Raw genomic sequence first — 14,654 nt, 5'->3', positions numbered from 1 at the left:
TTCACGAGAGAGCTCGGGTAGCTTCGAATCCTTTTGGAAGAGCTGCCTTCGGATACTTCAGGATTCCCTTGGCGGTGAACAGAGCAGCTAGCTCATCCTTTACCTCTCTAATCAGTGCAAAAAAGTATCTAAAAGAGCCTCCGGATTCCAGGCACTCTCGGTGGCCAATGTGCGAAAATCAACCGCGTAGTCTGCGACAGTACGGGAGTTTTGACTTAAGTCAAGCAGTTTACTGGCCGCCTTTCTCCCGGAAACCGAGATTCAAATACCTTTCTCACTTCTGCCATGAATTCCTCCAGATGACCAAAAGTGGCAGATTGTTGCTCCGAAACCGCCGTAGCCCAGGAGAGCACCCTTCCCGACATTAGCGTAATAGTATACGCCATCTTCGATCTGTCTGAAGGAAACGAAGATGGCTGAAGCTCAAAAATAAGTGAGCACTGAGAAAGAAACCCCGGCAGGTACCAGGATTCCCCGAATATTGCTCCGGAGGAGGTAAGCTTGGTTCTCAGGGAGCCGGGATAGGCTGTACAAACTCACCACAGACAGGGGGGAAATTACTGGGTTATTGGGGTTTTCCAGAGGTGGCAGGCACCCTCTGAGCTAACTCCCTGATTTGCTCCATAATAGCCTTTACCCTTGGTTGTGGCGTTCTCTGCAGGACCTGAGCCCTTCCAAAAGGCCCTGTACCAACTCCTCATGTCTCCTAATGGTGGCTCCCTGCAGTCAGCCATGTTAAATTCACCACCCTGCATGCCACACAGGAAGGATACCCTGACGTGTTACTACAGTGTAATGGATGTTTATTGACCAGCTGTGTCCCATATCTCCTCCCAGCAACAGGTTAAATGTATTAATTTCATCTCAATATAGTGGAGTGATTGACAGGCCGAACCAAAGTGATATAACATGCCCTTCGTCTGGAGGGAGAAGTGACCAGTTTTTTCCCAGTGCAGTATCCATCCTACGTTCAAAGTTCTTCATCCCTCCCAGTATAAAATGTCCTGACCCTGGGGGAACAGCTTGCTGGGTTATCTAATCCTCCCTAGGCTTCCCCCTCCCTCCCTGAATCTCCATTCCTTCCTTCCTCCATCTCTCCTCTAATAGCTCCCTTCTTCCTGCTGGACAAAACTGTCTCTTTGTGGCTGCTGTTAGAGCAACATTAAGAACAGGAATAGGGAAATTGTAAACAGGAGGCGTTTGGCCTATACAGGCCAAGGCATACACAAGGCCTCTGAGGCCTGCTTCATGCCAAACAAAGAACCAGAACCTTGTTGCTTGGGGGTTGAGGGATTTTGTTCTGTGAGCGAAGAAAGGCATTCAGCCTGCCTGAAGTGGAGTCTTTGTAAAGAGCTACTTGCATAATATATACATTTCTGAGCAGAAATCATACCTTCCTATTGATACAGTGGCAGGGGTAACGTGGACCCAGTGACAGCCTAGTCTTGAACACCCAACCCTAGGCAACAGTGACTAGGGTCTGGTTTCAATGATGGACTCTTTTTGCAACTTCGATTAGGGGGGAAAAATTGTTCCTGGGCAGGTCCTCTCCAGACAGAGAACTCTCCCAACAAATCACGAGGCCAGAACATCATGATTCAAAACCGAAGTTTGCAGGAAAGGTAGTCGATGCAAACTAGCCACTTGAGAAATGCACTCATTAAACATAATCTGGTGATCTCCATCTTGCTAGCTATTATTTTGTATTTTTTTGAAGCGGATAAGGACGTAGGCAGTGTAATAGTTCCTCTAGGCCAAAACACACCATTATTGAAACCAGACCCTAGTCACTATTGCCTAAGGTCAGGTTTTTTGAGACTGGTGACACCCAAGCCAACCCAACACTGGCATGCATGTCCATTAATGCATCCCAATTGTCACTCTATTCCATTCATAGTGCACTACTTTTGACCAGGACCTATGGGCTCTATTCCCTATGGGCCCTGCTCAAAAGTAGTGCACCATTCAGTGAATAATGTGCCATTTGGCTCAGTTGGTGGAGCATGCCAAGCCTTTCATGAGAGATATTGAATACCATTTGAGGGTCCCTCCTCGCTCCCCCTCGGTCTCTCTCTCTGTCTCTATTTCTCGCTCTCTTTCTCTCTCACTCTGACTCTCTCGCTCTGTTTCTGAACATTCCATCCACTCGTGCTCACACTACATAGTGAATAATGTGCCATTTGGCTCAGTTGGTAGAGCACGGCGCCATAGTTGTGGGCTCGATTCCCATGGGGGACCAGTACAAAATAGTATGAAAAATGTATGCACTCACTACTGTAATTCGCTCTGCTAAATGACAAAAATGTGAATGTGATTTGGGACACAGGCCATGTCTTCAGCTGGCTAATGGATCAGGCTGTCATCTGCATCCCTGTTCACCCAATGTAAACATACACTGATTTGTGATTAATAGGATGCATGCGTACACTCTGGTTTCTCCAACGCTACGGTCAAATGACCTCATCATGTGAAATAATAGATCAGATTGAACAATTCTTTTAATGTGTATCTAAATATGAAATAGATCTGTCATTATCAGTAAGCTGTCAACAAGGTAAAGAATACTTGGGAGAGTTGTTTTGTTCTCTGAGCGTGACACTATCTGACAATAGCACACTGACATACCAGTTTGAGTCCAACAGATAGGATTTGTCATCCTTATAATACAAACTGTTGTAATAATTTCAGTGCATTATATTTGCACTTTTTCTAAAGTTCAGCCAATTCTCTCTTTTTCTCTCTCTACGCTGATTCATCCAGCAATCAGTTGATTCTATCCCCTGGGAACTGAGCAGCTCTGCACTACAGCACTTTAGGAATCCAAAAATACATTTCACTTTTTGTCAAGATGGAGAGGGATTATGATGAAATAAAATACTGTAAATAAAAGTAATTACGAGTACTATAGCTACACAGAGACCTGAATAGGAGGTGGTTATTCTGTGTTGTTGGATTCTTTGGACATTGGACAATGTCTTGAGGGTCTGCTTTGGTATCTGGAGTGTTATTGTTGAACATCTGCACCAGTTTCTCTGCAGCACTGGCTGCATTCTTCTCCTTTCCATATATATTGTGGAAAGATACGGCCCCCATCTGATTCTTAATTAGCTTGCATAATTAGCATTCTTGTTTGACAATGTATAATGCTTTTGGACAGCTGAAGCACACACACACAATATTTATTCTGAAAAATGATCCTTTCTAGTTTGAATTTGTCTAATAGTGTAAATCAAAATGGATATTTCCTTTCTACGGTCTATGGTGCTTTGTATATGGCCATAAGGTGGTGTGCCATGTTTGTAAAATCTGTACATCGGTATGGTAGATGTGAAGACAAAGTGTGGCAGGTTAGGCCATGCCTTTCATGAGAGATATTGAATACCCTTTGAGGGTCCCTCCTCTCTCCCTCTCTCTCTGACTGACTGAACTTTCCATCCACTCGCTCTGACTCTCTCCCTCTCCCTGACTCTGACTCTGAACTTTCCATCCACTCGCTCTCTGTGTGTGCTTTGAACTGCTCTTTGAAGGAAAGTCATAAAAAGCCCTTTTATTCAGGCCCAGCCTCTTTGATGGGTTTGCCACTTTGTACAATGCTCTGAACCTTCTTTCACATGCAGGGAAAGACAGGCCTCTGTGTCTGGCACAGCAGACCAGACAGGCCGATGGGTTCGGAGTGGGACCAATCAACCAACCCAGGCCCCAGAGGCACAGCCAGCCAAACCCAGGAAATGACAGCCCATCCTGGGTTAGAGGCAGGAGACAGCACCACCCTCCACCAGCACACATGCTTACCATTGAACCCTGTGTTGTGGTTGCTCACTGTAAATTATACCTCATGTGTCTCTCTTCACCTGCTTGCTATTAATTTTCACTCATTTTTATTCCCTCTTATCTTTTCTCAGTCTAGAGTAAACTGAGTTGGAGGAATAGATTTTTCCTGAATGAACCTCTAATACTATGCACCTGTTGACATTTCTGGAACAGAATGATTCAAATTCTTCCCACATCTTGTCAGCTGACCAGTCTGTTCTGGGACATAAAGATGTTAGAAGTGCATTTTAGTGTTTGTGTTTTCCGTTTTACGGAATCCTAACCAATTGTTCTATTTTGTGTGTTTTTTGCGTTGTTTGTAACTTATTTTGTACATAATGTTTCTGCCATCGTCTTGTATGACCGAAAAGAGCTTCTGGATATCAGAACGATTACTCACCTCGAACTGGACAAAGATTTTTCTTTAACGAGTCGGACACAAAGGATGTACTCCAAATACCAGACCATACCCAAATCCCCGTCATTCGTATGAAGAAAAGACGCTGATACAGGGGACACAGGTCCTGGTGCCTTGTGAGAATTCATAGGCGAGGGGGTAACCCGTCTCTACCATCTATCATATTGGCCAATGTGCAATCATTGGAGAATAAACTAGATGAGCTCCGTTCAAAACTATTCTACCAACGGGACATTAAAAATGGTAATATCTTATGTTTCACTGAGTCGTTGCTGAATGACGACATGGAAAATGTACAGTTGACTGGTTTTTCCGTGCATCCACAAGACAGAACCACTGCCTCCAGTAAGACAAGGGGTTGCGATCTGTGTCTATTTGTCAATAACAGCTGGTGTACGAAATCAAATATTAAGGAAGTCTTGAGGTTTTGCTCGCCTGAGGTGAAGTATCTCATGATAAGCGTTAGACCACACTATTTACCAAAAGTTCTCATCTATATTTTTCGTAGCTGTCTATATACCAACTCAAACCGATGCTGGCACTCAACAAGCTGTATAAAGCCATAATCAAACAAGAAAATGCTCATCAAGAAGTGGCGCTCCTAGTGGCCGGGGTCTTTAATGCAGGGAAACTTAAATCCGTTTGACCTCATTTCTACCAGCATATTACATGTGCAACCAGAGGGAAAAAAAACTCTAGACCACCTTTACTCCACACACAGAGATGCATACAAAGCTCTCCCTTGCCCTCCATTTGGCCAATCTGACCATAATTCTCTCCTCCTGATTCCTGCTTACAAGCGAAAACTTAAGCAGGAAGTACCATTGACTCACTCAGTACGGAAGTGCTCAGATGAGGCAGATGCTAAGCTACAGGACTGTTTTGCTAGCACAGACTGGAATATGTTCCGTGACTCATCCTGTGGCATTGAGGAGTATACCACATGGGTCACCGGCTTCATCAATAAGTGCATCGATGACGTTGTCCCCAAAGTGATTGTGTGTACATACCCCAAACAGAAGCCATGGATTACAGGTGTCACGGATCCCACGATACTGGTGCTCATTCTGTTCACCAGTTCCGGAGGTCGACGTCACCGACCTTCAAGGCTGCACAGACCTGTGTCATTACACACCTGGTTCCAATTCCTCACTGATTGTGTTTGTATTGTTAAGCGGAGCGACACAGGGGAACCCAAGAGCAGACTCAGATGAGGAAACAGGGATGAATAAACCAAAATATTTATTGTTACACAGGGAAATATGGAGTGCAGATCCAGGGAAGCTCGGATGAGTTGCAGAAAAAAACAGATGTGGAGACTGAGGTTGGAGTTATCTGAGTAGAACAGGGTAAACAGGTCCTGAGGGGAATCCAAGGTTGTGGTGGTGAGTAAAATCCAGAGCAAGGTAGTTGGGTGGTGAGATGTGGAACAGGAGACAGGAGCCAGAGACAGAGCGGTGTACTGCAATGAGAGGATAAATGGTGTCAGGCAGGGAAACAGGCACATCAGAGTAACAAGATCTTGACTAATCATAAATCTCATAGAATCATAAACTGACTGAGCAGAGATTACGATCTGGCAGAGTGGAAGTGGCAGCACTGAGTATTTGTAGAGGTCTTGATTATGGAACAAGTTGCAGCTGGTAGGGATCTGCTTTGACTCCAGCACACCAGTCTCCAACCACACAGTGAGGGAGAGAGAGAGAGAGTGTACAGGGGTAACTGCAGGTCAAGAATACACCAGATGACCACCAGAGGGCGTAGCAGGAGCAGATGTGACATGTAGAAATGTGCCCTTTGTTTCCCCATTGGGCTGTCCATTCTTGTTCCCATGTACGTTGGTCGTATGAGTACCTATGAATTGTCTCAGCCTGTGCTGCATGTTTTGTGCTTTATGTATTACGGATCTCGTTCCCTGTCATTCTACGAGGTTTACCCTCGCTCTTTTGTTTGGGTACATCGAAGTGTTTTGTTTTGGGTGTATTAAAAATCCAGATGATGTATTCCTGCACCTGTCTCCAAATCCTTTACACCAGCATGAAAACAAGTAACATCTGCACTGAGCTAAAGGGTAGAGCTGCCGCATTCAAGGAGTGGGACTTTAACCGGACGCTGATAAGAAATCCTGCTATTCACTCAGATGAACCATCAAACAGGCAATGCGTAAATACAGGACTACTACACCGGCTCCAATGCTCGTTGGATGTGGCAGGGCTTGTAAACTATTACGGACTACAAAGGGAAGCCCAGCCATGAGTTGCCAAGTGACGCAAGCCTACCAGACAAGCTAAATGACTGCTATGCACGCTTCGAGGAGAGCAATATTGAAATATGCATGAGAGGATCAGCTGTTCTGGACGACTTTCATGCTCGCCATAGCTGATGTGAGTAAGACCTTTAACCTTTCTAGCACAGGCTTTCAGCAATGGAACCCCTCGACAACATTCTGCTGAAAAGGCAGCGCGCAAAATACAAAAAATATTTTTTTGAAATATGCAACTTTCACACATTAACAAGTCCAATATAGCAAATGAAAGATATACATCTTGTTAATCTACCCATTGTGTCCGATTTCAAAATGTATTTACAGCGAAAGCACAACATATGATTATGTTAGGTCATAGCAGAGTCAAAAAAACACAGCCATTTTCCCAACCAAAGATAAGTCACAAAAAGCAGAAATATAGATCAAATGAATCACTAACCTTTGATGATCTTCATCAGATGACTCATAGGACATCATGTTACACAATACATGCATGTTTTGTTCGATAATGTGCATATTTATATCCAAAATTCTCAGTTTACATTGGCGCATTACGTGCAGTAATGTTTTCATTCCAAAACATCTGGTGATTTTGCAGAAATACTAATAAATAACATTGATAAAAGATGCAAGTGTTATTCACAGAATCCTCTATGCAACCGCTGTGTCAGATTTCCAAAAAACTTTACGGAAAAGCATAATCTGAGAACGGCGCTCAGTACCCAATTCAGCCAAAGAAATAGCCGCCAGTAATCCATCTTCATGAGGAGCGAGCACTTCCTCCAGACAAACTCAAAAAGTTGTTACAGGTCGTAGAAACAAGTCAAATGACATTTGCAATCAATCTTTGGGATGTTTTTTTAAACTTAAATCATCAATAAGGTTCCAACCAGAGAATTTCATTGTCTGAAGAAAAGCACTGGAACGAGAGCATACTCTGTCGGGAGCGTGTGTAATGAGACCGAGGCTCTCTGCCAGACCACTCACTAAAAGAGCTCCTATGAGCACCTCCTTTATAGTAGAATCCTAAAACTAGGATCTAAAGACGGTGACATCTAGTGGAAGCCCTAGGAAGTGCAAGCACATCCATAACTATCAGGGATTTGAATAGGCAATGTTTCAAAAATCGATTTCTCACTTCCTGTTTGGATTTCTTCTCAGGTTTCTGTCTGCCATATGAGTTCTGTTATACTCAGACATCGTTCAAACAGTTTTAGACACTTCGGAGTGTTTTCTATCCAATACTAATAATAATATGCATATATTAGCATCTGGGACAGAGTAGGAGGCAGTTCACTCTGGGCACGCTATTCATCCAAAAGTGAAACTTCTGCCCCCTATTCCAAAACGGTTAAACAGTTCAACATTCACAAGGCCGCAGGACGTGTACTCTGAGTTTGCGCTGACCCAGTGGCAAGTGTCTTCACTGACATTTTCATCCTGTCCCTGGCCGAGTCTGTTACACCAACATGTTTCAAGCAGACCACCATAGTGCCCAAAAATATCAAGGTAACCTGCCTAAATGACTTGCGACCCGGAAAACTCATGTATGTAGCCATGAAGTGCTAGTCATGGCTCACATCAACACCATCATCCCAGAAACCCTAGACCCACTCCAATTTGCATACCGTCCCAACAGATGAAACAATCTCTATTGCATTCAACACTACCCTTTCCCACCTGGACAAAAGGAACACCTATTTGAGAATGCCTTTCATTGACTATGTTACGCATGCCTCTTTGAAGAGGGAATGCAACACCCTGCTACAACTAAACTCTCCGTGAAGTGAAAGAGGTATGGACTGTAGGTGAGAGTAAGGATGACAACAGGCAGAATGTGGTACCGTTTACAAGGACTTTATTCCTTTACATGGTAATATGGGGAAAAGGGGCTGGACGGAACCAAAGCAAAGAAAGTAAATCTCAAAGCCCCCTCTCCTATCTTACCTGCCTACCCACTACTTACCTAATTTAGCACCACCTGGTGCCCTAACCAAAATACAGGGGGTGGTCCGACAAGGTCTTACCTAGTGTGCCTAGACAATGAATATACTACAGGTATATGTATGCCCGTGGGCCTCTTGCCTAAACACTCCCAAGGTGCCTTCCCCTTTCCCCCTGGGAACAAATGAAACAGAATATTAAACAATTTCACAAACAAACTAAGAAACAAAGCACATCAAATAAGCTCCATCTGAGCAACAAACTCACAAAACATACCAACTTCCCAGCAATGAACTCCCAGCAAAATCAACCTCTAGCAAAATCTCTCTCAGCAATCCCTACCTCCAAAACTCTAACAAATCTCCCTAGCAAAATCTCTGCAATGACCTCCCAGAAAATCTCTCCCTCCTGAACAGAACACTGGCTTTTATATAGCTTCTGAAGGAATGGGTAATTGGAGACAGCTGTGTCTTGACGAGGGGGCGGGGTCAGCTCTCCAATTAACCATGGAGTCGACCAATCAGCTGCTTGAGGGATTTCAGGAAGCCATTTCCTGAAATAAACACATGCAAATAGACAAACTACAACACATAAACTGGGGAACGTAACAGACTACAGCTCAGCGTTCAACACCATAGTGCCCTCAAAGCTTCTCACTAAGCTAAGGACCCTGGGACTAAACACCTCCCTCTGCAACTGGATCCTGGACTTCGTGATGGGCCGTCCCCAGTTGGTAAGGGTAGGCAACAGCATATCTGCCATGCTGATCCACAACACAGGGGCCCCTCAGGGGTGCGTGCTTAGTCCCCTCCTGTACTTCCGGTTCAACCATGAATGCGTGGCCAGGCACGACTCCAACACCATCATTAAGTTTGCAGACGACACAACGGTGGTACACCTGATCACCGACAACAATGAGACAGCCTGGAAGGAGGTCAGAGACCTGGCCGGGTTGTGCAGGGATAACAACCTCTCCCTCAATGTCATCAAGACAAAGGAGATGATCGTGGACTACAGGAAAAGGAGGACAGAGCATGCCCTCATTCTCATCAACAGGGCTGTAGTGGATCAGGTTGAGAGTTTCAAGCTTCTTGGTGTCCACATCACCAACAAACTGTCATGGTCGAAACACACCAAGACAGATGTGAAGAGGGCACGACAATGCCTATTCCCCCTCAGGAGATTGAGAACATTTGGCATGGGTCTCAAAAGTTCTACAGCTGCACCATTGCATCACCGCCTGGTATGGCAACTCCTTGGCCTCCAACCGCAAGGCGCTACAAAGGGTAGTGCGTACGGCCCAGTACATCACTGGGACATCCAGTACCTCTATACCAGGCAGAGGAAGGCCCTAAAAATTGCCAAAGACTCCAGCCACCCTAGTCATAAACTGTTCTCTCTGGTACCGCACGGCAAGCGGTACCGGAGCACCATGTCTAGGTCCAAAAGGCTTCTTAACAGCTTCTACCCCCACACCATAAGACTGCTGAACAGCTAATCAAATGGCTACCCGGACTATTTGCATTGACCCCCCCCCCCCGTGCTGCTACTCGCTGTTTATCGTATATGCATAGTCACTTTATCTATACATTCATGTACATACTACCTCAATTAGCCCGACCAACCAGTGCCCCCGCACATTGGCTAACCGGGCTATCTGCACTGTGTCCCACCACCCACCACCCGCCAACCCCTCTTTTATGCTACTGCTACTCTCTGTTTATCATATATGCATAGTCACTTACCCATATCTACATGTACATACTACCTCAATCAGCCCGACTAACCAGTGCCTGTATATAGCCTCGCTACTGTTATTTTTCACTTACTTTTTTACTGATGTTTTTATTTCTTTACTTACCTATTATTCACCTTATACCTTTTTTGCACTGTTAGTTAGAGCCTGTAAGTAAGCATTTCACTGTAAGGTCTACACCTGTTGAATTTGGCGAACATGACAAACTTTGATTTGATTTGGTTTCGTTTACCTGGCCACTGTTTCAAATCCAATGCAAGTCAATTGTACCTATATTAGCATTTTCAAGCTTCATGTCCAAACCATCTATAAGTAACTTCATTGAGTTAAACAATACATTTTTATATAGTTTAGGATGATTAGGACATCAGGTGCGAAAATACCAATATAGGTACCATTGACTTGCATTTGATTGGTGCCACAAATGCTAATAAGTTAACATTTGGAACAGTAGCCAGGTAAACAAAGCATGGATTGCTGTCATGCCTTGCTTAAAGAGAGACCAATATGTCATTTTGGAAGTTTGGTGAACTATCCCTTTAACAGGTCATTTTTGTCAATCTATGGAAACTGTGGTGATTTATACTTAAATAATTTGAAATATATTCATATAAAATGCTTCATCTTTATATGTGTCCATATTATGTGTCCATATTTTCCATAGGTTTCTAGCTAGTGGATAGACCAGATGGTTCAATAGAAAACGTCCTAATTAATGAAAAAATCATCTAATCAACAATGAAACCCAATAGTATTCACTAAGGCTGCTTTTACATAGGCAGCCCAATTTTAGAACGGCCAGTCATTATTTGGCGTATCCGATACCTTTCTCACATTTTCTCTAATGTGTAAACAGCAAAAAAAAGAAAGGAATCTGATCTTTTGAGTTCAGATTTACACCACATCCATATGTGGATCTCAATCATAATACAATTCTGAAGCTCAATATGTGACCTCAGTCTGAATTCTCACATCTGTTGTTTGTTTTTTATGCTCTGAAGTGGGTTTTTTGCACATGATCTGTCATTACAGCATCAATTACCTCAAAATGTAAAGGAACAGTGACAGGAAATGAGCATTGACAATAACTTTATTTGTATAGCGCAAAATGCTTCACATCATAAAATAAAAGTACAAAAAAATTAACAAAGACAGGAGGAAGGAGAATGAAAAAAAGAAATCATACATGAAAACCATTTTTATGAAAGTGTTTCTTCATTGCATCTGTGTGCTACTCCAGAGGCTACATCAGAGTGAAAAAAGGTTGGATTTGGATTTTAAAAAATGTATTTGGGTTCTTTTTTTGGTGACATACACTGGATAGGTGAGGTGAAATGTGTTTTACAGGGTCAACCATAGTAGTACAGATTTTTCAGCTTGTCAGCTCAGACAATCGAATCGCTTTTAGTTACTGGCTCAATGCCCTGTTGTAAACAGTCTGTTGGTGGGATATATTTAAGATAATGTTTTACATCTATGTCATTTAATTTTTCATGTTTAAAACATCTTATATTATTATTTTATATATTTGACATGTTCTGAAAATTACCCCCAAAAATGTACTGGTACATTTATAAAGTTACCGGTAACATTCCTTTCCTTCACAACCCTACATGTTAACTTATATTCAAAAACGTACCGTTTTGGTTACATATACATATTTAGTAGATATTATTGCGGGTGTTCCTAGCTCCATCAATGCAGTTTTAAAATGGGTCTGAACAACTGCATGAAAAAGCCAGGATACGAACTTCAAAAATACGAAGGTGGACATAACACACAGAATTATAATTTTGTAAATTTCAATGTAAACAGAAATGTAAAGTAAATATAATACAAATAAACACAAGCTTAAAAGTAAGCATTGCCTCTGTCTTTAGATGTAGATAAATGGTATGTAATTTAAGCAGCACTGTTGTTCCTCAACAGCTAAAGGACAGAAACTGAAAATTAACTTGGTGTCCCGTCCATATATGGGTGGAGGGAGGGGGGGGGGGCATTTGAAATGAGAAATTGTGCAGGGAAGAAAACGTGCGGACTTGGTAAAGTGAGAGAACTTGAACGGGTCAAAGAGAAACAAAGGTGGTGTGGAATGGGGGTTTGGAGGAGGGCCTGGGAACCTCCAGGTATGGACCTGTCCGGATGGTTCTCTTCTCCCTGAGTCCCTGCCACACAAAGGTGGTGTGGAATGGGGGTTTGGAGGAGGGCCTGGGAACCTCCAGGTATGGACCTGTCCGGATGGTTCTCCTCTCCCTGAGTCCCTGCCACACAAAGGTGTCAGGCTGAGCTGGCACAGGGCCAGCGGTGGAGCCCGCCGACCCAGGTGTAGGGTTACGGGGCGCCATTCAGCCCAGGAAGTGTCCCATGTCGCACTGTCCCCTGGCCCATCAAAGGGTCTGCTGTGTACTCTCCATCTGCCCAGGCCAGACAGGGGCCCACGGGCAGGCCCGCCGAGAGAGGGCCATTACCTGCTGCCATTAGCTTGTTCCCAGGCTCCTGTTCTGTTCTGTCCTGTTCTGTCCTGTCCTATTCTGTCCTGTTCTGTCCTGTCCTGTCCTGTCCTGTTCTGTCCTGTTCTGTTCTGTCCTGTTCTGTTCTGTTCTATCCTGTCCTGTCCTGTTCTGTCCTGTCTTATTCTGTCCTGTCCTGTCCTGTCCCCCAGAGAGGAAGGAAATGGATGACAAGAAATAAAGTCTCTTGAAAAGACTTTCCAGAGGACTGTGTTACACCAGGATTTGGTTTGAACAAGGTCCTTTTAAGATATTTTGTTATTCAAGACAAATTTTCATCAATGGTTGGACAAACTCCTCTCAGTTGGACACGTTGGTTTCTGATGGTGTAACTTACAGCCAAAGCATAGAGACAGAGAAGATGTCCTGAACATTACCTCTCAGACCAGCTCTCTGAGTGGGTTTCAAAACAGATTTGGCATAAAAACAAAGCTGGTCCCTAAAGAGAAAAGTATCAATGCTTGAAAGATACATCTTCACTGCTGAAAATCACATTACTCTCATGTTCAGACTAGAGGTCGACCGATTATGATTTTTCAACGCCAATACCGATACTGATTATTGGCGGACCAAAAAAGCCGATACCGATTAATCGGCCAATTTAAAAATATATATTTGTAATAATGACAATTACAACAATACTGAATGAACACTAATTTTAACTTAATATAATACATCAATAAAATCTATTTAGCCTCAAGTAAATAATGAAACATGTTCAATTTGGTTTAAATAATGCAAAAACAGTGTTGGAGAAGAAGGTAAAAGTGCAATATGTGCTATGTAAGAAAGCTAATGTTTCAGTTCCTTGCTCAGAACATGAGAACATATGAAAGCTGGTGGTTCCTTTTACATGAGGGAATCTTCAATATTCCCAGGTAAGAAGTTTTAGGTTGTAGTTATTATAGGAATTATAGGACCCTCTATACCATTTGTATTTCATTAACCTTTGACTATTGGATGTTCTTATAGGCACTTTAGTATTGCCAGTGTAACAGTATGGCTTCCGTCCCTCTAGTTAGCGCGCTAACTAGCTAGCCATTTTACTTCGGTTACACCAGCCTCATCTCGGGAGTTGATAGGCTTGAAGTCATAAACAGCGCAATGCTTGACGCACAATGAAGAGCTGCTGGCAAAACGCACAAAAGTGCTGTTTGAATGAATGTTTATGCGCCTGCTTCTGCCTACCACCGCTCAGTCAGATACTTAGATACTTGTATGCTCAGTCAGATTATATGCAATGCAGGACACGCTAGATAATATCATCAACCATGTGTAGTTAACTAGTGATTATGATTGATTGTTTTTTATAAGATAAGTTTAATGCTAACTAGCAACTTACCTTGGCTTACTGCATTTGCGTAACAGGCAGTCAGTCTCCTTGTGGAGTGCAACGAGAGAGGCAGGTCGTTACTGCTTTGAACTAGTTAACTGTAAGGTTGCAAGAACGGGTCCCCTGAGCTGACAAGGTGAAAATCTGTCGTTCTGCCCCTGAACAAGTCAGTTAACCCACTGTTCCTAGGCCGTCATTGAAAATAAGAATGTGTTCTTAACTGACTTGCCTAGTTAAATAAAGGTATATAAAAATATATAAAAAATCTGCGCCCAAAAATACAGATTTCCGATTGTTATGAAAACTTGAAATCGGCCCTAATTAATTGCCATTCCGATTAATCGGTCGACCTCTAGTTCAGACAGAGGGACACTCAGGAGCTATCAGGACTCCAAGAGTATGCTAAACAGATTGGTAAAATAAAAAGGTACTGCTGATTTCTCTGTTAAATGAACAACAAAGATGGAATGTAATATGACATTTTAAATCGTTTGGGAAATGACATCATCTCTGAGTGACGATCCTCGCAGCCAGATGATGTGATGGCCTTCCAATGAAAGGACTTCCAATGTCGGACCTTACAGTTCTCATAGTAGCTGGTGGTGATGGGGAGGCGG

Source organism: Oncorhynchus kisutch, linkage group LG28 (genome assembly GCF_002021735.2).
Source record: "Oncorhynchus kisutch isolate 150728-3 linkage group LG28, Okis_V2, whole genome shotgun sequence".
NCBI lineage: Eukaryota > Metazoa > Chordata > Actinopteri > Salmoniformes > Salmonidae > Oncorhynchus > Oncorhynchus kisutch.
Note: the sequence above shows the minus strand (reverse complement) of the source record.